At 45.6% G+C, this 23,241-nt stretch overlaps 1 protein-coding gene and 1 long non-coding RNA gene across 3 annotated transcripts in view; one reads left to right on the plus strand and one right to left on the minus strand.

Moving 5' to 3' along the window:
- Positions 1-15,082, minus strand: part of Daam1 (dishevelled associated activator of morphogenesis 1) — a 162,213-nt gene extending 147,131 nt beyond the window's left edge. The window contains exon 1 of one of the 2 annotated variants that reach the window (XM_038336157.1): positions 14,967-15,082. The gene's annotated coding sequence lies outside the window, so the exon portion shown is untranslated. Of the gene's footprint in view, positions 1-14,830 lie in introns of both variants that reach the window. The other variant, XM_038336158.1, reaches the window with a different exon arrangement.
- A 216-nt stretch (positions 15,083-15,298) lies between these two features.
- LOC119819971 lies at positions 15,299-16,069 on the plus strand. Its single transcript, XR_005286308.1, has 2 exons — positions 15,299-15,414; positions 15,709-16,069. It is a non-coding gene; the product is annotated as an uncharacterized LOC119819971 (long non-coding RNA).
- The last annotated feature ends 7,172 nt before the right edge of the window (positions 16,070-23,241 follow it).

Consider the following 23,241-nt stretch of genomic DNA (forward strand, 5'->3'; position numbering starts at 1 on the left):
CACTTCACCAAGCGGCACTCCCTATGATGAGGTGCTGCCCTGATAAACCCTTTCAAGAGGAATGCTGTATGTTGAAATGCACTGGCTATGCAGAGCCTACAAGTGCCATGGCTGAGTAACAAACACACCAGAAAATGCAGGTTGTGCCTGATCCTATGGGGGCCCAGGATCTCTGGTTCACGTCTACTACACACAATGGGCAAAAAACAGAACAGCACATCTTGCTAACCTGGAAAAAGATCAACATCCAAAGTTCAAAGTACACTTTCTACTGAATGTGTATTGATTTTACACTATCACAGAGTCAAAAGTTTGCACATCGAGTCATCACGAGGCTGGGATGGTCTCTCTTCCTTACTGGTCTCTTCCTTGAAGCAGTTTGATTTAAGCAAGTTTCTGCAGTTAACAGATGACATTCCAGTAGCGCTAATCTTTATTACTACTTTTCTGAAAAATATTTATTGGAATAAGAGTAGAACAATGTCAGTATCTTATTTTATAGATGAAATAGCCAGATGCACAAAAACTTAGGCAACCTTACAGGCACTGGGAGAAGCAGGGATCACTCTGGGATCACTCTGGGTTCTGCATCATCATGGAATGTAAAAGGCTTTCCTCTCCTTCCTCCTTCCCTCCATCCCTCCTCCCGCTCAGGCTAGGTGTCTCCCCTGTGCTGGGCCTTGCAAGCATTCATACATTAGCACACTGGGAGTGTGCTACAAACTGAGATGCTGCCAAATTAGTTAGTCTAAAAGGTGCTTGTCTTTTGAATTATTAGCTGCATTTTTATACAGTAATAAACTTTTTTTAAGTTTATAACGTTCCCCTTAAAGACCCTACCTTTAAATACTCATGATTACAGATGAAACACTGAACATACATACGTGTGTGTGTGTCTGTGTGTGTGTGTGTGTGTGTGTGCACACGTAATTTCAACTAGTCACGGGACAGCAAACATAAATGAATCCACAGTCTTCTAAGGCAGTGTCCTGCAGACTCCTTTCCAGCCCAATCCAGCCACCACTTACACATACCCATTTGTTTACATATTATCTGTGGCACTTTGGCACTGCAATGGTAGTTACCCAGCTGCCAAGGCCAACACAGGTTAAGAAGCCTAAAATACACGCTAGCTGCCCTTCACGGGAGCTTTCTGTTCTCTAATCTAAGCTCTTCGTTACCTCGGCTCACGGTTATTTTCTTCCTAAATGAAGTTTAAATTGCATTGCCTCATCTTCCAGTGATTGTCATATAAAATGAATCCATTAACATAAATGCTGCGATTTTAAAAGTATCTGTCATGTCCCTGAGAACAAAGGACGTGTGTTTGCAGAACTTACAGATATACAAGAGCAAGCAATGCCACAGTTAATTTTAAAAAGCAACAATTTTATGACCCCATCATTCAAGACCCAGCTCCTTTGCAGAACTCAAATCTGAAATTTCCACGGTGGAAAAATCGTGCAGAATTCTCAGGCGGAACAAGCAAATGTCACTAAAGTAAATACATCGCCAACTTTATCATTGCAGTAGGTGAGAAACAGACAGTGACTAGAAGATACAGGCCAGGTCCCACTACAGCAAAAAATGTCTTCCTAGCAGTCTTTCATATTTCAGATGATCTATAAATGTTCTGAAGCTACCAGTTATTGATGTCCATGTTATGTATCTGCGTAGAGGAAGCATTCAGATACATTCATCAACTGCAATGTTAAGTAGTACCTCTGAGCTCTGAGGTTCTCCTCACATGACTGCTTCTAGTTTGCCTTTTTTTTTTTTTTTTTTTTTGATTTTTCGAGATAGGGTTTCTCTGCAGCTTTTTTAGAGCCTGTCCTGGAACTAGCTCTTGTAGACCAGGCTGGCCTCGAACTCACAGAGATCCGCCTGCCTCTGCCTCCCGACTGCTGGGATTAAAGGCGTGCGCCACCACCGCCCGGCTTTCTAGTTTGCCTTTTTATATATACATTTTAATTGATATTTATTGAGCTGTACATTTTTCTCTGCTCCCCTCCCTGTGTCTCCCCTCCCCCCAATCTAGTTTGCTTTTTAAAGACCTTCACTGTGATAGACTTTGCATTCCCTGAAATGTCCTAGCTCAGTGGTTTTTGCTGTACTAATAAATCATGTAACTATTACTATTCTCAGAACATCTCATCATCCTCCAGAAGAAGCCTCATGCTCTGTTTAGCTGTCATTCTTCCTTCAAGTACCATGTCATGCTAACAAACCTCTTGAGATCTCCTTAGAAAATCCTGACCATGCAAGTCTCAATCACCATTGTGGAAGAACTGCAAGCATAAAAAACACTTAAAAACCTGATTTGAGATTAAAGACTATAGTCTCCTATAAACATCTGTGGTGGGATAATCTTTTGTACACTGTGAAGATGTGTCACTCTGACTGGGTTAATAAAGAGCCGAATGGCCAATAGCTAGGCAGGAGAGGATAGGTGGGATTCCCAGGCGAAGAGAGGAAGTCAGAGGGGTGAATCTAGGCTCATGGGAGACGCCCAAAACAAGCATGCAGTATAGAGAGGTTAAAAAAAAAAAAGCCATGTGGCAGAACATAGATTAAAATATATGGATTAAATAAGTTATAAGAGCTAGTTGGGGACAAGTCTAAGCCAAGGCCAAGCTTTCGTAACGAATAAGAATTCTCCGTGTCAGTATTTGCAGGCTGGCAGTCCTATAAAAGAAGTCAGCCTGCAAACATGGCTGTGGCTGTTCCTTCGAAATGATGGAAATGTAGGCCAGACAGATGGTTCAGCAGGTAAGAACACTGACAGTGTAAGAGAGGCCCGACTCCTGCAAGCTGTCCTATGACCTTCACATGACACATAACCGGACACATACACACAAAATAAGCGAGTGAATGCGGAAATAAGTGAAAAGGAGAGCTGGGAATGTTCCAAATCGGCAAAACATGAGACTTCTCAGAGTGGAAACGATCCTTCCCCTCAGGAAATGCCCTCCCGCACAAGGTCATCTGTTTATTTTAGAAATCATAGGTTTGATTAAGTAGAGCAAGACTTCTGTATTACAAAAATAAGACCATAAAACAGCATTCTGAAATAGCCACAGCCAACACCAAAGACATGTTCTACATGAGAGAATGTTTTCAGGTGTGGCTTCGACAGTTTATAATGGGGCCCATAAATTATTACGCATATTATTCCTAAAAGTTAATTGTTTTCTTGTCTCGGCTATGCTTGCTTAGGAATCTGAATCTGAAAATTATCTTTTTAAAAGCCACTTGAGGGCTAGGGAGATGGCTCAGTGGGTTAAATTGCTTGCCATCAAGCCTGACAACCTGAATTTGATCCCTGGGAGCCACAATATGCAAGAACTAACTCCCACAAGTTGTTCTCTGACCTCCCAACGTGTACCATGACACACACATGCATGTGACCCCATACACAGAGACACAATCAATCAATCAATGAATGCTCCCCGACATACACACACTTGGTTCTTAGAACCCGGAGACAAAGACAAGCTCTTCCATGGGGATGTGGTGCTGGGAAGGTACCAGCTGGGGAAGCAGAGCCAGATTTCCTTGCTCTGTGGAGCCAGAGTCAGCTAGGAAGCCCTCGGAGCCCAAGCGAGCTGCAAAATTACTTAGCACCTTTCGAGATTACTTCTGAGCCTCTTCTAGAACAGAGGCTAGGAAGTGTACTTGTGACTACTCTCCTGCCAGTTTTATTTCAAAGAAGCTCAGTGTTAGGCACTTGTGACCAGGTGGTTTCTGTTACCTTTTCCTATAACAATGGATTAAAGTAAACAGAATCCTCCCCGGGAAACATTTTGGGGAAAAGATAACTTCCATGTACTTACAGGTTTTTCAGTTACATCTGCCAAGATACCATAAAGCTCCAAGCTTAATAAAAGCAATGGGTCCAGCATATCACACAATATGCACTACACCACCCACAAAAAGAACCTTCCTTACACATGCAAAATTCTAAATAAAAAAATTCACAATGTTCATACAATATGAATGCGAAACTCTTAAAGTTAGACATTTAACCAGACAGACAGATAGCCTGGCACCCAGCTTGGCACACACTAGACCCGCACTTCCCAAACCCAAGATCCTTCTATCTTCTCATATTTTCATGTTAGGACTACCTGGGGTGAATGTGACTGTCCTGGAGCTGGGGCCCTACGTGTTCTGAGTCAGTCTCCCAATGCATCCCTTTCTCAAATCAGCTGCGGGAAATTCCAATGCCTAGCCGAGGTAGAAAACTAAAAGAACGGACACAGTAGACTTCGAGGAGGGGTACAAAAGACCTCAAAAATCCCACCTAGCCCTGACAAGGAGCTATGGTTGACTTGTTTTTGATTCTGTGTGTGGTTTGTGTGTATCATATACATACTTATTCATCTGAGTATGTGCGCCTGTACATATGGGTAGGTAGGTAGGGGTGTGTGCACGTGCGTGTGTGCGTCCATGCGTGCGTGCGTGCGTGCGTGCGTGCATGCGTGTGTGTGTGTGTGTGTGTGTGTGTACGCACGCGCGTACGTGTGAAGGCAGAGGTCACGGTCACTCGCCCTTCTACGTTGCTCTCGCCTCACTATATTAAGAGCAGGTCTCTCACTACATCTAGAGCGCACCTGTCTCCATTTCCCCATCTGTGACCACAGGTGACTACTGTGTCTGCCGTGTTAGGTGGGTGTAGATATTCAGACTCCGATCCCCAGGCTTGCCCGACATGCCCATCATCCACTGAGCCTTCTCCCTAAGCCCTGGCTTACTGTCTAACTGAAAGCCTGCCTGCCCCCTTCCACATTATCTCCACCTTAGCTGCTCAAGAGAGGATCATGGGTCAGTTCATTAAAACCAGCATTTTCACTTTGTGCTCGTTGTGACAGGTTTAGGACAGTCTCATCTGAGGAAGAAAATGATAAAAGGAACATCGTTGTGTTAACTCTTTCCAGGGCTCCTCCTACCCTGCGAAGAGCTGCAGTAGCTAAAGGCTAAAGTCTTCTTTAAAGCGCATTGGCCTTTGACAATGATGACAGCATTGGCTTCTCCTTTCCACAAAGCCTTATCTTCCTTACCCAGAGATAATGTGACTGACCTACAAACCCAGGCCATGGGCTTCAAAGCCGTTGACTAACTGGCTCTGGTGGGCTTCCCCTGACACCGCACCAGTGTCTCACAGGGTCCCCTGTTGTGCTTAAGGACATAGCCTTAAAATGTGGCTGGTTTCCCAGGCTGTGGTCATGGAAGAATGGAGAAATGACCCCAATGGGGCTAATCCACTGACCTTTACTTGAGTTTAACCAACTGCCCAAATAAATAAAACCAGCAGGGGCAGCTCCATTCCCAAATGAAATCAATTTATCCCTAAACATGAAAGCCTGTTTCAAAGTTGAAAGCTCTTGGACCATCTAAAATCTGGTAACTCTTGCTCCACAAGGGCAAGCTTATCCTCTAGGAGGTACTTGGCCGGCCATGTCCAAAGACATTTGGGACTGTGCTGCAACAGTGGAGAAGGGTGCCGTGGGCAAGTGCTGGATACATGGCAGGGGTGCTGCTGAGCAGAGCACAGAGCAGACCTCCCTGCAACCGCATTGTCCAGGCCAGTCTTCAGCTGTGCTTAGGCTAAGAAACAAGGGATCAGAGAAGAAGACAGGACCATTGCCAGAGTACTACAGGATAAACCTTTGAAGAAACTCACCTCAGTGCCAGTGAGATGGCTCCACAGCTAAGAGCTGTCTGCCACCAAGATAGTTTGCAGGTAAGTGCTACCTGCCACTAAGACTGACGGCCTGCTTTCAGGCCCCAGGACTCACGAGATGGAAGAAGAGGACTCTCAAAAATTGTCCTCTGACCGCCACGTGTACACATTCACATGATGGAGTTTGCATTCAAGTTCGTTCTCTCCTTTCTCCCCCAGATCCCTCTCCAGTTAGCTTCAGATGCCAACTTGACACAGCCCGGAGTTAGAGAGGGACTCTTGATTAGGGGATTAGAGTCTCGAATCTCGGTGACATGGGCTTGTGAACATGTCTATGGGGGCATTTTCTTGGTTGATAACTGATGTAGGCAGCCCAGCCCGCCAGCCCGCCGTGTGCAGCGCCTCCTCTAGCCAGGTGGTCTAGGTTTGATAGAAAGCAGGCTGAGCACTAGCAGGAGAGGGCAAACCAGGAAGCAGAATTCCCCATGGTTTCTGCTCCAGTGCCTGTCTTCAGTTCCTGCCTGACTTCCCTCAAAGACACACTATGGCATGGAATTAGAAGACGAAACAAACCCTTTCTTCCCCAAGTTGTTTTGGTCATGATGTTTATCACGGCAACAGGTGACAAACCAGAACACACACACGCTATAAACAATGTAAAGACACTTTTAAAGAGTTACACGTTTAACATTATCAAGGCCAAAGAAGTAAAGAGATATCACTGATGGTAAATGGCCATGCAGAGACATGAGCGCATGGTGAGATCTGTGATGATCAGAGAATAGATGCTCAAGCCCTTCCGTGCCGAAGAGCTCTGCTGGGCTGGGAATGCAGCCTCGTTGACAGAGTGCTTGCCTAGCATGCACAAAGCCATGCATTTGATCCCCAGGACTGTGTCAAGCAGGAGAGGTAGGATACCTCAGTAATCCAGGATTTCTGAGGTAGAGAAAGGATGAAACTCAAAGCCATACTTGTCTACATAGGCATCTCAGGCCAGCTTGGGACACAGGAAGCAACCCCCTGCAGAAGGCGGAAAAACATTTCTGGCTAAAACGTTCACAGGCAGCATTAGCCCATGAAGTACTGCTGGTCTTACTCTCGCTTAAAGAGAGTACCAATTTAAACAGAATGGACTATCACCCAAAGACACTGCCTAGCCTCATCCTTTATAGCCCAAGGAATTTCCTGTGGTTAAGAGCTTGGCATTCGCCCCAGAGGAGTGGGCTCTGTCCAGCATGTTAACAGGATAGGATCTCAGGTCCATGTCCCAGGGCAAAAGGCAGGATGGGAAACTGAACAGGCAAGCCCAACAGATGTTATTAAACCAATATTACACAGTGCCATAGAAATTAGGTCATTACTGTTCTGCTGACACTCCACTCCTAACAGCGTATAATTTCCTCCCAGGAGGGTTCCATGTGAACATGCTGTTGTACAAATGAGGAAAAGGAGGCCCAAGAAGTGTAAAGGAATCACTGGGATCACCCAAATCTGAATGCCACACCAGTTGGCTTTTTTTTTTAACTTTGTGCGACAGCAAAGCACAAGGAAGGTAAAAAGATTCCATTCAAGGTATCAAACATTCATGCTGAATTCCTGCCAAACAAATATAAGCCATATATAGATGTTAAATTTAAACCTACTTATAGTTATCTGTTTCCTTTGGCCCCTTTAGATCGATCCTGAGTATGTGCATTGCATACTCTCTGTTGGGTGCCCTGGTTTGTCTGTCCCTGAGTGTGTGCATCTCCAGGAAGGCAGCATATCCCTGAGAATGTGTGTGCTGCTCTCTGTTAGAGGAATTCCTGGCCCAAGAACACAGTGTAAATAAAGGCAATCCAGAGGGAAACCAGTGATAAGATAAGTGGAATCCAATAACTCCTGATCCTCCCTCCACCTACTTCCCTCGTCTTGCTCCAGCAGAAAAACAACCTGGGCACTAGTGGGAGAGCTGCAATGTGAGCTGTGCTCCCAGAGGCCACTCAGCCCCCTGTTCTGGGCTGCAAGACTCAGGGTTTGGGAGGATGACTTTCTCAAAAGATCAGAGACCGTGGCTCCCCTGATACTGAGCCAGGCCATGTGAAGGCAGCCCCATGGCCCTCAGAATAGGGTAGTTGTGGCCCAAGAGGAAAATGGATGGATGGATGGATGGATGGATGGATGGATGGATGGATGGATATGTACAGACATAGATATATGACAGACAGACAGACAGACAGATAGCCTGATTTTAACTTTCAATCAGCCCTTGACAGAAAATGTCCCAGGCAAAGCAGTTCCACAGACCTGGAGTTCTATAGTTACAAGTGTTACCTACTCAGAATCTGAAGCCTTAACTGGGTCACAGTTTTTCTAGTTCAATCTAGTCTTTATTCTTCATTTCAAAAACACAAAAACGGGGCTGTAGAGATGGCTCAGCAGTTAAGAACACTTGTTGCTCTTGCAGAGGACCCAGCACCCACATGACAGTTCCCTACCATCTGTAACTCCAGTCCCGGGGGATCTGACGCCCTCTGAATTCCAGAGGCATCTATATGTGCGTGGTGCACATCAACACATGCAGGCACACATAAACAAATTCATTGGTTCTTATTAAAAGTACAAAAGGATAAAAGCAGGCCTGTCCGTTTAATCCTCAAAGAACACTCTACAGTCAGCCTCAGTCATTGGCTTCAATTTCAAGCATTATTTATTCTTCATCCTTCCTGACTTTTAGTTCACTTACCACTGAGTGCTAAGCAATGTGGGGAGCACTCTGGTACAAATAAGATTGCCACATACAAAACAGGATGGGGGAATAAAACATAAATTATTGTCCAATTTTTTTGGCACCATCATCCAGAATCAAAAGCCACTAATCCTGAATTAATTATAGCCATTAATCCAATGTCTTTTTTTTTTTAAAGTCTAAATGCTGGCCTTGAACATGAACAGATCACTCTTTTATGGCATTCTCTATATCCGCCTTTCTCTGTGTCCAGGGATGGAACTCAGGGCTTCAGGCTTTCTGGCAAGCACTTTACCCACTGAGCCACCTCACCGGTCCAGTCTTTTAAAAAAATATTTCTCAACGACAGTTTGTAGTAAGTTCTCGGGATCCAGGAGGGCCCTTCCCATGGCAAAGCTGCAGCGTGTCTAATTCACTGCTTAGCTGTGTCAAGTCTAGGCACACAGGGACAGCCTAGCTCACCTGGTAAATGCCACTAAGCACAGTTCCTCTCTTGTACAGGTCTGCAGGAGCTTTATGGGACAACAGGGTGTGGTGGGCAACTTCTACAGGCCCAGGGAATTCAGGGGGAAGGGAAAGCCTAGAAGCGGCACCAAAGCATACTGTTAATACCTGGTCATTCTCTGGGAAAGGAAAAATACAGACTGCGGCCCTTGGCAAACTTTTAATGAGCTGTCTCTAGTTCTGACCCAATTTGTGCAAGAGGACAACTAACATAATTCCTTGGCAAACCACTGGCAACCCTTGCCTCTAGTTTCTATAGGGTCTGTAGAAACTAAATGCTGTCAGTTCATTTTAGAATATGACACTTCCTTTTGTTTTGCCCCTGCCAGTGATGGCTGTGCTGTGAAGAGCTGTGATGTACTGTGTAGTCTTAGTCTCCTTTGTAGCCAAAAGTGTGAGCATACACATACACACACACACACACACACACACACACACACACACACACACACCATGACTAGAGTTACAGGTGCACAGCTCAAAACTAAGGTAAATCTAACCATATTCTAGACCTGGCCTGACCTCTCTAACGACAAAAGCCTAGCATACAGCTAGACTTTAATAAGAGCCTATCTTTAAAATACAAAAGATGGGCCTCTGCTTCCCCCCAGCAAAGCTCAAAGCTAAGACCTGGGCAATCTACTTTTGGAAGTTTAAATTCCAAGCGCCCATCAGACAGGCAGTTGTTGCCATTTGCACTGCAAGTATTTTCTTCTGAAGTGAAAGGGACAAACACCAGCTTAATAGGTGACCCTAATTGTATGCCTGGCAGGAATACAAGCAACTTTCAACACCAAACCTAGGGCAGTTTATAGAAGGAGTGAGCTCAGGTTCTTGCTAAAGGTGAATGGCGTACTTAGGAAACACAGCAAGACGGATGGCAGGGGAGCTTCCCAAGTCTGGCAAAGGAGTATTATGTTTCAGTAGCCTAATGGCAAACAGGCTTCATGCTTGCATTTTCTCTTCCTGAAAAATCTCTGCATTACAGTGCAGCTTTCCCATTCTTCCCCTAAACTGCCAAGTTTCTCTTTAGTCAATTGTCTACATCAAATATCGTCAATGTTGCACAATACTGAGTTCAATGCCAAGAGAGAACGTCAGGAAGTCACACCAACTACACTGGAAGTGAAGCAAACTTCCCTCGTTTTCCACATTTAATTCACAATGGTAGCTGTGGTTTAAGAACTACAGCTGTTTACTTGGCTCTGAATTTGCTACATTATAATGAGTCTCTCTTTTGAGGCAGGGGGAGCAGGAAAGGGTTATTTTAATGCCTAAGGATGTTAAATATCAGATTGCATGCTTAACTACTGCTCAAGTTTTTATTATTTTTTTGTTAAAAGAGCTTTCAAAGTTTACCTTAAAAGGGAAGGAAACAGAGATGTTGGGGGCCTCTTAACTGTTGAAGTAGGCCTCTGTTGCCCTTTACTAGGTGAAAAGCCTGCTCCCAGATGAAGAACTCAATCCAGTGAAAAATGATCCTCACAAATAGGATCTAAAACTGGACAATCTCCAAAAAAATATTTAAATGTAGAATATAAAAATATTTCCTTTTTTCAGATACTGTCTACATGAAATATACATGTTTTTATGAAATACAGCAAAAAAAAGGAAACTCAAAAGCTTTATCATTCAAATGCTAAATGTGGCATTGAACGTTGTAGCTCAGCTGACAAGGGGCCTCTCAGGCATGCGCAAAGGCCTTGTTCAGACCTGGCTGAACCAGGCAGAAACCAACTGGAGAAGCGCAGGCCTCTAGCAAAGCACTTGGGAGACAGGCAAGAGAATCAAAACCTCAAGCCTGCCCTCCACTGTAGAAGACAACCTGGGATCCATGAGACTCTGTATCAAACCTGCGGGCACAGGTGAGGGGTGGACAGGACCCTTGTTGCTATGCTCTGAGGATTCAACAAACTCAATCCATTCTTACACTATGAAAGCAAACCCTCTAATTGATGCTCTGTTCTCTGCTCCTGAGACAGCGGGAAGGATCCCAGAAACTAAAAAGCGGACAATATCTTTCTCTGCCATCTGCAAGGTGGAATATAGGTCACTGAGATCAGCTGCCATCTCATCTTCATCTGTCCTCCTTTCAATGGGGATGCTAATGAGCTGAGGACGGGGTCTCTCCGTCAATATACATAGAAGACAGTGCACTCACTAGGTAACTTTAAAATCGATAGAGCCATCTCACCTCAGCCTGCCCTAGGCATTCTGCCAACAGACTTATAAGTCTCAAACAGAAACAAAGGACCACTGAAATGGTACCTATGCAATCCTTTGAGCGCCTAAAAAAAGGATGCTGTGAGTATTAACTTAGATACTAACTGGGAAGCTTTCTTGCACTGCCGAGTTAGCACCAGAACAAGTGACGGCAATTATCAACCTTGGCCAAAGAGGGGCAGGGGAAAGGGACACTTTTCAAGTGAAGTGCCTGTAGAGAAAATGAGTTTGGCAACCAAAATTGGCAAAGTTTTGTTTTGGTTTGTTTCCTGAACTATTAGAATAGAGACTTAAGACTTGGAAGCACACGACTATAGGTTGCTAGGAAAGATTCCCACCCCAGTGACAAGCTCTGTGGATCATTTTCTGAACCAAACACCTGAAACTCAGTGGTACTGAGCTTTGTGGGAAAGGCCTGTTCCCTCTGATGTTGCTATAACTTTGAAGTGTTTTCACAGAAGAACCTAAGAGTCTCAAGCCAAAGCTATACTCTAAATATTTACAAAATGAAACTGTTTCAGTCTTAACTGTGTTTTGTTTTTAAACACCTGTTTGTCCTGAGAACCATATTGCCAACACTAAAGGGAGCTTTTTAAACAAAGTAGCTCAAATAAAACCATCCACAAGCACATTCTCAAAACTCAAAACTATCTGCCAAGGACAGAGAGAGGGGATTCAAATTCCACTCGGGGATGTGACTGACACACCATGCCGCTCTATTCCTCTGCTCAAGATGGTACACACTTTAGACCCACAGGATTTGCCCACTGCATCACAACACCTTCACCGACACCAGACAGATGTCCTCTCCTCGGAAGGACCTGGAACAGACCCTGTTTCTAGAACAACTCTGCCCCAGGTGACAAGACTGTTGTCTCCCAGCAACCCCAGGAGCCACTGAGAACTGACAAAAGCCTCTAGCTATCTTTGCCTTCGGTTTTCTCCTCAGCTTCCCGCCATACACCTTCTGGGAAAATTATCTGGGCCAAGGAGAGGGAGAGTACAACTCATAAAAGTATCTAGTTTAGGGTACCAAGAAATTATAACAAGAAAACCAATAGCCTATGTAGGTGAGTGGATTCCAAAAGCAATTATAAAGTAACAAAATATATCATTTTTACACTCATGGAAAAGAACTGTAGCAAGATATGTTGACAAAAACCAGCAGGGGAATTATTACAAGTTATATAACTATCAGGAGACAGAATACAGACCCTGGATTACCAATCCTCCTTAGTATTCATTTAACAAACGCTTATTAGAAGACCTGTTCCACATTCTGGAAAGACTGAGAAGACAAAGAGCCTGCCTTCAAAAAGCTTAGCACAGAGAAGCAAAGATGAATATGCTAATAAATGAAGGGCATTTTCCCATTATGATAGTTCTTAGGACAAATACAAAAAATACATACATATATACATAAAAATAAAAGACTGATAACCTCTGCTGGTGCTTTCTCACAGGGATGTAACCACCTACTTAAGACAAGGTGTTGAGTGTTAACCACGTGGCACAACAGCCCACGCATTACCCCGCACATGAATGCACTTGCATAGACACTCCTGTATACACCATCCCCCATTCCTGAGAGAGAATGCACTTGGAATAAAGTGCAAGCAGATGATGGGAAACAAACATCTTAGAATTTAATTGCCTTCATAAGAGTCACAAACCACAAAATCTACACAACTAATTGTGACTATGTACATAAAAGTCCAGATGCTTAAGATAATAGTAGTATCGAGTATATCATAAATTTAAAAATAATACTTATAGCTGCCTTGTCCGTTTTTAACATTACCCAAGGATCTTGGTTTTGGGGGTCAGCAACACAAACAAAGCTACAATGTCAGAGCCAGGTTTACACCTTGTGTTATTTGGAGGAGGGGTCATTTTCAGAATTGCAAGACTTTAAACGTAGAATCAAAGTTAGGAATTCTTTGAACTTGCCTGTCCACACTATCAATGAGAGGGCAGGTGCCCCCAGAGGTAATGGGTTAACCCATGGCAGGGTAGCACACAGAGAGCTGGCACAGGACTTAGGGCTCCTAGCTTCAGCATCCAGAGCTTCACTTTTAAAAATCTTCAACAGCTGGCGTTTAGATTTTATGAAAATTATTGCGACAACTGTGTTCCCACACTTCAACTTCAGTTATTAATTGTCCTGTCATTTTCAGGTAATGGCACCTCAGACTAATTTCTGACCAAGGAGCTGTGTAGGCCTGGACAGAGTGACCTTGTTAGGAAAACTACCTCCAACACTATTAACTATGATAATGGTGGAAAGATACAGTTCACTTGATGGAGGAAAGACATCTTCCAAATTTAGTTTGCCTTAAGACAAAAGCCCCAGACAATTTCTTTTGAGATGGTGTATCGGCACGACGGAGGAAAAGGGGGTCCAAGAATGGTGTCCAAGTTATGTAGGAGAGAATAGGGGGGTGTCCCAGAGATGCCAGAGGGTGAGGAAGAGGGAGCAGCTGGGCCTAGGGCAAACATTTGACCACACCCCCGGCCACGCCCTCCCAGCTGCCCGCAGAGCCACAACGAATTGAAACACCAGTGTGAGCTGTTAAGATTCCGAAGGCAAAAGTCGCCATGGCAACCGGATTCGTCTTGCAGGCAAACTATGCTTCAATTCACTAGGTCCGGCTCGAATCTCAAGAAACTACCAATTCAATGGGGGCAAAACGCTCACGGGCAGCATTTGCTATGGATGCTCTATGGAGGTTGAAGGTGGGAGAGAGGGACTGGAGAGCAAAAAATCTATTCCTCAGCACAGTAAAACATGTTACGGGGAGGGGACACAACGCCTCAAACCTTGCCTGTAAGCAACGTGCAAAAGACCTTAGAAGGGTTTGATGAATGTATGAGTAAACGAACGAATGAAGCTGACGAAGAAAAGGGAGAGAAAATCCAGAGGACTTTAGAGTTGTCGGACCGGGCCTCGCCTCGCTCTAGTCTCCAGTCAGGAGACAAGCCAATCACAAACAGCTGGTTTAGGGCACCAGTTGGATAAACCCGATTATCCTGCCTCCTGCCCCCACAGCGAACCTTATCATTAGGTTATCCGCCACCCCGTCACCCCTAGGGTTCTAAGGAGGGCGTTTAAGCCCCCGCCCAGGTGCCCTTTGCAGGGCTCGATTCGGCAAAGCCAAGACTGAGATGCGCCCTCCAAAGCAGGACGCGGGGAACCCGGTCGGGTCCCCGGGAGGCGTATCTCCCCGCGCCGCAGCCAGCCGCCGGCTCGCGGCCTCCGCAACGCCAGGCTTCCCTCTTCTCTGGGCACACAGTAAGCATGGACACTGCCTGGATTACAGTCACTGCCTCTGTTTTAAAGAGTACGGCTTGACACGAAGGTGCCAGGGATGGTGGGGGACCCGCGGCCACCGCAGTGTCCACGATCTTACAGAGCCAGCGGCCCAGGAACGCCACCCGCTGCCGCAGCTCCCGCAGCCCTGGTCCCGGGGAACCCTTGGCCGGGAGGCGAGCTATACCCAGCCGGTTCTACTGCCACAGAGCGCCGAGGAAAGAAAGAAGGGAGGGACCCCATCCTAGGGGACGCCTTCCTTCAGGCTCGCCTCGCACCGTGCCGCGCTGCAGCCATTTTCCAAAGCCTAGTTTGGCAGCCCGTAGCAGTCTCGGTCCCGTTCCCACCCAGATCCAACCTGAAGGACGAGTTTAATATTTACCTACTGGCCCGGGAGCTCCGGGAAGCAGCCCGAGGGAGCGCAGCCAACAGCGCGAGGAACCAGCACGCCCACCCCGCGCCACGGTGCGATACCGCTAATGAATGAGTAGGGCGGGCGAGCCGAAGCGTCCCCTCACCTGAGCAGCTGCTGCATGCTGAAAAGGCCGCTCTGCATTCCCGGTACAATGGGATCCGGTTAAACAGTTCCCTTCAAAGCCGCTCGTAGGTTACCAACTCGCAGGTGACATCACCCACGCCTCGTCTGATAGGATACAATGTGGCATCCACTGCGCATGGACGCCCTGGCTGGGCCCTTAGGATTCAGGGAGTTGTAGTCTCCGTCCTGAAGACAGAGGCGAAATAGCCTCGTCATCCTCTCCAGCAAGAACTACAGTTCCCAAAGTGCCTCTCTTCCCCGCTGTGCCCGCCCCTCCCCGCCCCTCCAGACCCGCCCCCTCCCCGCCCTCCAGTCGAGCAGTGCCCGCGGTGGTCGTTCAGAAGCCTAGCAGCAAACTGCTTGGCCGAGAGGGAGGGGCACCCAGCGGCCGTGCCCTTTGACTTGACCTCTGTTCTGCGGACTAGCGGGTAGGCGGCGGGACCAAGGGGCGTCCTGAGCTCGCGCAGACCTACTAGGCACTTCTGATCGACTGGGCTCTCCTGCCCCCAGCTGGGAAGGGTCCATAAAAGCTTTTCTGTGCCTTCCCTACTCAAAGCCACTAATTCACAGGACTCCAGGGGTTTTGGGTTGAATACCGAGCCGGTATTTCCCCCGCCCCCAGGGATCAAGCAATGCCAGCCATGGAAGGAAGGAATCCCCTTGCAGCACACTCGCTTCGATTCACCTTCGGTCTCTCTTCCTTCTCCCCCTTTTTAACCAAGACCGAGTAGCCAAGAAGAAAGCCGGGAACAGGGTAGTCGGCTGACCTGACAGAAAAACTGGCGGCTGTCACTAATGGAAGTGCAGTGTAATAGAAGTCAGAGACACAGTCACCACAACCCAGAGTCCGCGAGCCTGCTACTGTGGAGATAGTACTATCGCTCAACCATGCTTTTGTTCATCCCTGAAGGGACTTCCCGCTCTGGTGGCTCTCAACTCTTCCGAAGACAGCATGCATGTCTAAAAATTTTAGCTAATTATGATGCATTCATAAAATTGATAATCTGCAACCCTCCACCCTCCCTCCACCATTGCTCACCACACATTTCCTTTTAAAAATACAAAAATGTTAAAGACCTTAAAGCAAACAGTGTCCTTTAAGGGTTGCTCCGATCTTCAGACACCTAAATGCATATTCAAATGGTGTGGAATTCTGACCCTTCTGGCAGATTTTGGTTTTAATACATAAAAGTTTTCGGGGTCGTTATCAAATTCAATGAATACCAAACATGAAATTTTAAAGGGGCGCGGGGGGGGGGGACACAAATCTCTGGGTGTCTTTTTACATAAAAAAAAATTCCTTTATTCAACTTTCAGTGGTACTGCTGTGATCCACTCACATGCCCACTTCACCAGCAAAGTTAAGATTTCACATCTCAGGAAATGAAGACTGACAATTAAAATTTCCAACAAGTTTTCACCTAATTAATTGCTGGTGGACTATCATCACTCATCTCCCCCCACCCCCACGGTAAGGTTCAAGGGAAATACATTCTTGGAGCTGGATGAGGCCGTGGAGGAGAGGGGAAGTGTTTCTGAAAGAGGAGGATTGCTGCTGAATTCCCATTTCCTTTTGACAAGCCTGTTCCGTACACACCAGACTATTTTCCTCAGCCGAAGCAGGATAACGCCGTTGCTCTTCTGATCTACTCGGTCCATCTCAAATATTATCTTAAATGGAACCCAGACAACACAAATGTTCCCTTGGCCATCAGACCAAGGGAACAAGCAGTGCTGCTCTAGCTAATGGGTAGACTTAATGTATTGCACAGTTCGCTGTGGGAAGAGATTCAGAAAGAAACCCGACCTGGGATGATTCTAAAGGCTCCTCCAGTCTTATAAATGTGGAAAGCTTTTAGGTGGAAACATAGGCAGTGAGCTTGAAATTTACTGAGTCAATAAATTGAACGTGGAGCCTTTCTATCAGGGAAGGTTTACCCTTGTAGATAACAGCGTGTTGTTAAGGCATGCTCAGAGAAATAATTTTCTAGAAGAAATCGGCTTTCAGCAAGCTCTCTTGGCTCTCAGCAATAAAGAAAAGGAATAGACTCTTGCCCAAAGCAAAAGGATCCATTCTCTATAAGAGTGCTACAGGGTGTGTCATGTGGCATAGCTGATCTCCACATATATAAGGAGAGTCTGCACAAAAGACAAAACAGGGAAGTGTGTGTGTGCATGCATGCGCGCGCGCGTGTGTGTAGATGTGAGATTTCTGTCAATCAACTCTAAATATAGATAACAGAGAGATGGCATGGTGTTTGAAAATGGCTTTCTGTGAGTGGTGAGGATTTAAACTGATCTCTGCACACTGTTGCATTGGTAACCAAGGGAAACAAGATGGCTCTTTAGCATCAGAAATGCCATCTGTAGACCTGAAATCAGTGGAAGCCTAAACATTTCCATGATGGCATAGAGGATCTCATATTCACACACACACACACACACACACACACACAGAGGCACACACTCGTATATGTCTGTATTGAATTCTTTCTGTGAGACTCAGTCTCAAAAACAATAAAAAGCCCTCATTCTTTCTAGCTTAACTTATACTCAAAGCCAAAAAGATTTCTTTACTTTCTCCCTATTATTTTTAAACAACCGATCCTCTCCTAGAATTATCTTACAAAGACTCCACATCACCCAACAATCACCGACTATTAATTAGGAACACTTGGAGCCATCGAGAATAGACTTGTCACTATGAGGAGGGTGGGAGACAAAGGCATCATGGGGCATGTTGCTGATGTTTCAAAATAACATCTCCAGTCTCTGGTTACAAGGTTTTACCTCAGGGAGGGAATAAGACACCAACAGAGAATGTGAACGTTTATCGCCTTACACGTGTTGCCATGTAACAGCCTGGTATTTCACAGCAGTTACGGTTTTATGCCGAGCCTGGGTTTGGGATTGGGCCATTTTACTATTTTCAGCCCTGCAACTTTGCTTACACGTATAACTTATTCTCTGAGCCTCGGTTTCCTCACTTGTACAATAGAAGTAGTAAGAATGCTTTGGGGTGCTAGATGAGACATGTAGGAACACTCTTTTGAGGGAGAAGCAGAGCTGGGTGTTAAATAAAGATGTTTTAAAATCTACTTAAGCGTGAGGGTTAAGAGAAAGGCATGCACCGGACTGAGCTCCCAAGGTCCCGATGAGGAGCAGAAGGAGGGAGAACATGAGAAAGAAAGTCAGGACCATGAGGGGTGCGTTCACCCATGGAGACGGTGGGACAGAACTAACGGGAGATCACCAACTCCAGTTGGATTGGGACTGATGGAACATGAGACCAAACCGGACTCTCTGAATGTGGCCGTCGGTGGAGGCTGACTGAGAAGCCAAGGACAAAGGCGCTGAGCTTTGATTCTTCTGCATGGACGGGCTCTGTGGGAGCCTTCTCAGCTTGGTTGATCACCTTCCTGGACCTGGGGGGAGTTGGGAGGACCTTGGTCTTAACATAGAGTAGGGAACCCCGATGGCTCCTTGGCCTGGAGAGGGAGGGAGGGGGGGTATGGGTGGAGGGGAAGGGAGGGAAGGGGGAGGAGGAGGGGAGGAGATGGAAATTTTTAAATATATTAAATTAGTTTAAAAAATAAAAAAAAAAGAGAGAAAGGCATGCTCTCGGAAGAAGTAGGACACACCTGAAAGCAAGGGCCTGGGTTTCATAAAGAGCAGCAGAAACCAAGGCTTACTCAGACGTGAGTGCAATATCCTCAATAGAGAGTTGCCACAGGCTATTGGCTGCCGTCCACAAACTGATGATAAGGGCCTACGGCCGAAGACACAACACTTACAAGTCTCATTGAACACAGGGAAGTCAAGCTGCTGTCTAAGGAGAACCTTCACGTCTACTGATTAATGTTCACAGATCTGGAGGATGCTCTGCATGCTACCAAAGGGAAAAGAAATGCAAGCGCTACCCAGCTACAAACCCCTCTGTCTCTAGTGATGGCCTGCCCGCAGGCTATGCTGGTGCAATGTTGGCATAAACATTGTCAGAGTGACCAACCACTGTCTGATTGGATTTAAGGCCCACACCATGAGATGAAACCCATGCCTGAAACTGCTCAGGTGGCCATGAGCTTGAAACTAGATAGGCCAGAGTCCAAAGGAAAACCAAACTGTTATTCCGCTAAAGGCGCATAGCAATAAAATGACTCCTAATGACTAATGTTATACTGTTAAAGGAACAAAGCAATAAATGAGTCCTATACCTACAGATCAGTGTCTCGCCCAGCCATTATCCTCCTCCTACAGTTGATAGAAAATAATGCAAAGACCCACAACTGGACAAGAGAGTGAGAGACCTTGGAACACTCTGTCCAGAATGGGCTGTCCTCTCTGAAACCCCTCCCCTCAGGGCCCAGGAAGCTTTGGGAAAGAGGAAGCAGAAAGATTGTTAGAGCCAGAGGGGATGGGTGACACCAAGGAAACAGTGTCTTCCAGACACAAGGGGACTGAAGAAAACACGGACTCTCAGGGACTGTGGCAGCATGGACAGGCCCTGCACAGGTCCAAGCCAAGCCGAGCTCCAGGAATGAGACGGAGAAGTGGACGTGACCTCCCATCTCTAACCAAGAAACTCTCTATTTGACACCAGCTTGCAAGGGAAAATTGGTTTTCTCCCATAGGGTCTCACTGGGGACACAAACCGCATTTAAGGGCAGACCCCTTGCCCGGTAGTTGATGGCCAGGACCAAACAAATTCAGTGGTAATTTGTATACTTTCTGTCTTATATGGCTTTGTTTGGGCATTTTGACCTTACTGGTCTTTTGCTTATATATTATGGTTTCCAAATTTGTGTTTTTATGGTGTGTGTGTGTTTGCCTGTCTACATGTATATCTATTTTATCAATTTTTGTGATTTTTTCTTTGTTATTTTTTGTTTGGTTGTTGGTTGTTTTCTAAAGAGAGACTTCATGGAATTGGAAGGGTGGGAAGGCATGGAGGATATGGGAGGAGATGAGGGAAGGGAAACTGATCAGAATATAATGTATGAAATAAATTATTTTCTATAAAAAAGAGAGGGACACTAGAAAAACACTTCTGAAACTGAGAACTATAAAAACTTAGTTCTTACAGTCAACTGCAATTTTCTATGCTGTACCTTATGTTGAAATAGTTAATAAAAACTCGTTTAAGTCAGTTCTTATTCATGATAACACATGATTAGGAATTATATTATATGTACCCCCTATCTTACCCTCAGTTACAAGTAGGCAAAGAAGAGAGAGAGAACTCAACAGTGGAATTGCGCTGATCCTTGGCCCATTCTTAAATCTGTGACTTCTTCATCCACAGGGCCCAGCTGTCCTCAGTCTCAAGTGGAGCCTTTCCCAGGCCTCCCAGCTGGAGAGGCACTTCTGAGACTGGAGGCAGAAAGAAGGGAGAGCTTCATCCTTTCTCCTCCTCCCCAAGAAGCTCTGGACGACATTTCTGTGGGAAGTCATGGTGTTTCCCTTGTTAAAGTTCCAGCTTCTTCTAGGTCACCCTGGCCTGGACTAACGATAGTTTTCTCCTTCTGTTCCTCCAGTCTAGGAATGAGGAGGGCCTCCTGCTGATGATTTCTTGGCTCCATTTTAGCCTTCTGAGGTCTTTTGTTACAGTTCGCTCTTCCATAATTGCTCTAGTTTTTAGAAGGACAATTGTTCTAATGAAAGGCTAATGTTCTCACGTCTTAGCTAAAGTTCCTCCGGAAACAGACAACAGAAACTTTCTATGGGTAGCTTATGGAAGAAGAAGAACTCATATAGCGATGTTTATCCAAAGGAACAGGAACCAGACTAGCTCCTTCTTGGGGCTATGCAATGGGGGTTTCCAGACCTTCCCCAGTAGCCCTCATCTTGGTGCCTTTTTGTCCCACATGTAGGATTCCTGAGTGGGACTGATTGCCCAGTCTCAGGGCAGTTATCCCTAGCTTACTACCCACAGCCATGGTTTTCAAGGTGTGGATCCTCAGAGCAACAACATTGTCATCATCTCCGAGCTCAGGAGATGTAGAAATACCTCCACCAGCCACCACCACCCTTCACAAGCATCCATGATTTTACTCTCGCACCTCGCCTACAGTGAGGAGATGGTGTGACTCCGATGTGACAGCTCAGGGCCTGTCTCTGCGTGTCTGGGAGCCTTCCGAGAAGGCCAGCAGCACCATAAACCTCGTGATAACTTCAGGTGACATTGTGTAATAAAGCTGGTAAACCTGTCAGGCTCTTTATGGTAAAATGTGCTTCCTCTCGAGGGAAGAGGACTTCGTAATGTTCTGAGCCAAAAACTCAATTTAGCCTCCTCAAAGGCATTTGGAAAATATTCATCCCACTGAGCATGGAGAACTAGAAAGGCTGAAGGACAGAACAAGGGGAATGGAATCATGTGGAAAGGCAAGACCAGTGGTGGCGATACCGCCAGGCACAGTAAGAGGGAGGAGAAAATAGCTTAGGCAGCCAAAACCCCGTGGTCAGTCTCTGGATGGTCCCAGGACATTTGGGGAGACACCTGCCCCCCCTCGATATCTCAGCTTCCCCCTTTAGCCAGCTGCTTCTTATATGGCTGACCCATCTATAAAACCAATACTGCTTAAGTTTTTGGCAACTGACCCCGTATGACTACTTTAAATTAATTAAAATTGACTAAAGGGACTAGAGAGACCCCTCAGTGGTTACAAGTGCTGACTGCTTTTCCAGAGGACTCAGGTTCAATTCCCAGCACCCACATAGAAGACCCTTTGAAACTCCAGTTCCAGGAGATCTGATGCCATCTTCTGGCCACTACAGGCATTGCATACATGCGGTGCACAGACATGGAGGCAAAACACACGTACATATAAAATAAATGTTAAGACTGTTCCTCGAAGCCGGGCAGTGGTGGCACAAGCCTTTAATCCCAGCACTTGGGAGACAGAGGCAGACGGATCCCTGTGAGTTTGAGGCCAGACTGGTCTACAAGAGCTAGTTCCAAGACAGGCTCCAAAGCTACAGAGAAACCCTGTCTCGAAAAACCAAAAAACAAACCAAAACAAACAAACAAACAAACAAAAACTGTTCCTCAGTTAAATACATACATACATACATACATACATACATACATACATACATACATACATACATACAATAGCCATGCTTTCATGTTCTCAATCACCACATGAGGCCGGTGGCTACTCTACTGGACCTAACATGTATTCTCATCGTTTCTAAAGTGGATAGCACTGCTTTACAGCCCTCTACCCACAAATTTTTAATCTTATCACACTAAAATTTACCTTTACCTTGCTCTTTTTTGATACACAGAAGGGAATGGAGAGGGGAAGAAAAGAAAAAAAATCCAGCTTATCTTCTCCCCCACACGCCTTTGGTTTTTCGAGACAGGGTTTCTCTGTAGCCTTGGAGCCTGTCCTGGAACTTATTCTGTAGACCAGGCTGGCCTCAAACTCACAGAGATCTGCCTGCCTCTGCCTCCCAAGTGCTGGGATTAAAGGCATGCGCCACCACTGCACAGCCAGTTTATCATTTTAAGATTTACCATGTATAAGTGACTAGCTAGTAAACCACTAAAAAGACACAGAACTCCAAAGGAAAATGGCCAGTGACTTTGTGCAGGAAACACACACACACGCCACACATGCATGCCTGTATGCTATACATATTCAGAGGTACTCAAGATTATTGGGAATTATAAAGACCCAAATTGGAGAATACACAAGGCTAACTGATATCATAAAGGAACAAGTTTAGATATGCCCCATAAAGCTTCATTTGAAAATAATAGGCTGTCTTACAAGCCCTGCTATTCAGAAATAAAATTGAAAATTAACAAGCAATATTCATATGAAAATTATGGATCCACCTTCTAAAGTGATACTGAATGAAGGCTACATATTAATATGATTGGATTTAAATAAAACAATATGAAGAAGTAAAGCTATCTTCAGAGAGTGCATAGAGCAGGGACCATGAAGGAGGACTCTGGGTTGCTGAAACTTTTCAAGCTTGTCATTTGAGTGCTGTTTATGTCTCGTAAAAATTCCTCACGCTGTACACTTATGGCTTATCCACATTAATGTATGTACCTTATATGAAAATAAAACGTTGCACAAAGTAAAACTATGCCAGATTACTCTAAGGCTATTCCCTCAGGAAATTACTCTGTGGAAAAGATAGGTCTAGTGGCATGCCTGTAACCCCAGCCCTTGAAAGGCTCAACCAGAGCCACAGGTTCAAAGCCTGTCTGAGATACAGCAAGACCTTGTCAAGGAGGA

This window comes from Arvicola amphibius, chromosome 7 (assembly GCF_903992535.2).
Source record: "Arvicola amphibius chromosome 7, mArvAmp1.2, whole genome shotgun sequence".
NCBI classification, from domain to species: domain Eukaryota; kingdom Metazoa; phylum Chordata; class Mammalia; order Rodentia; family Cricetidae; genus Arvicola; species Arvicola amphibius.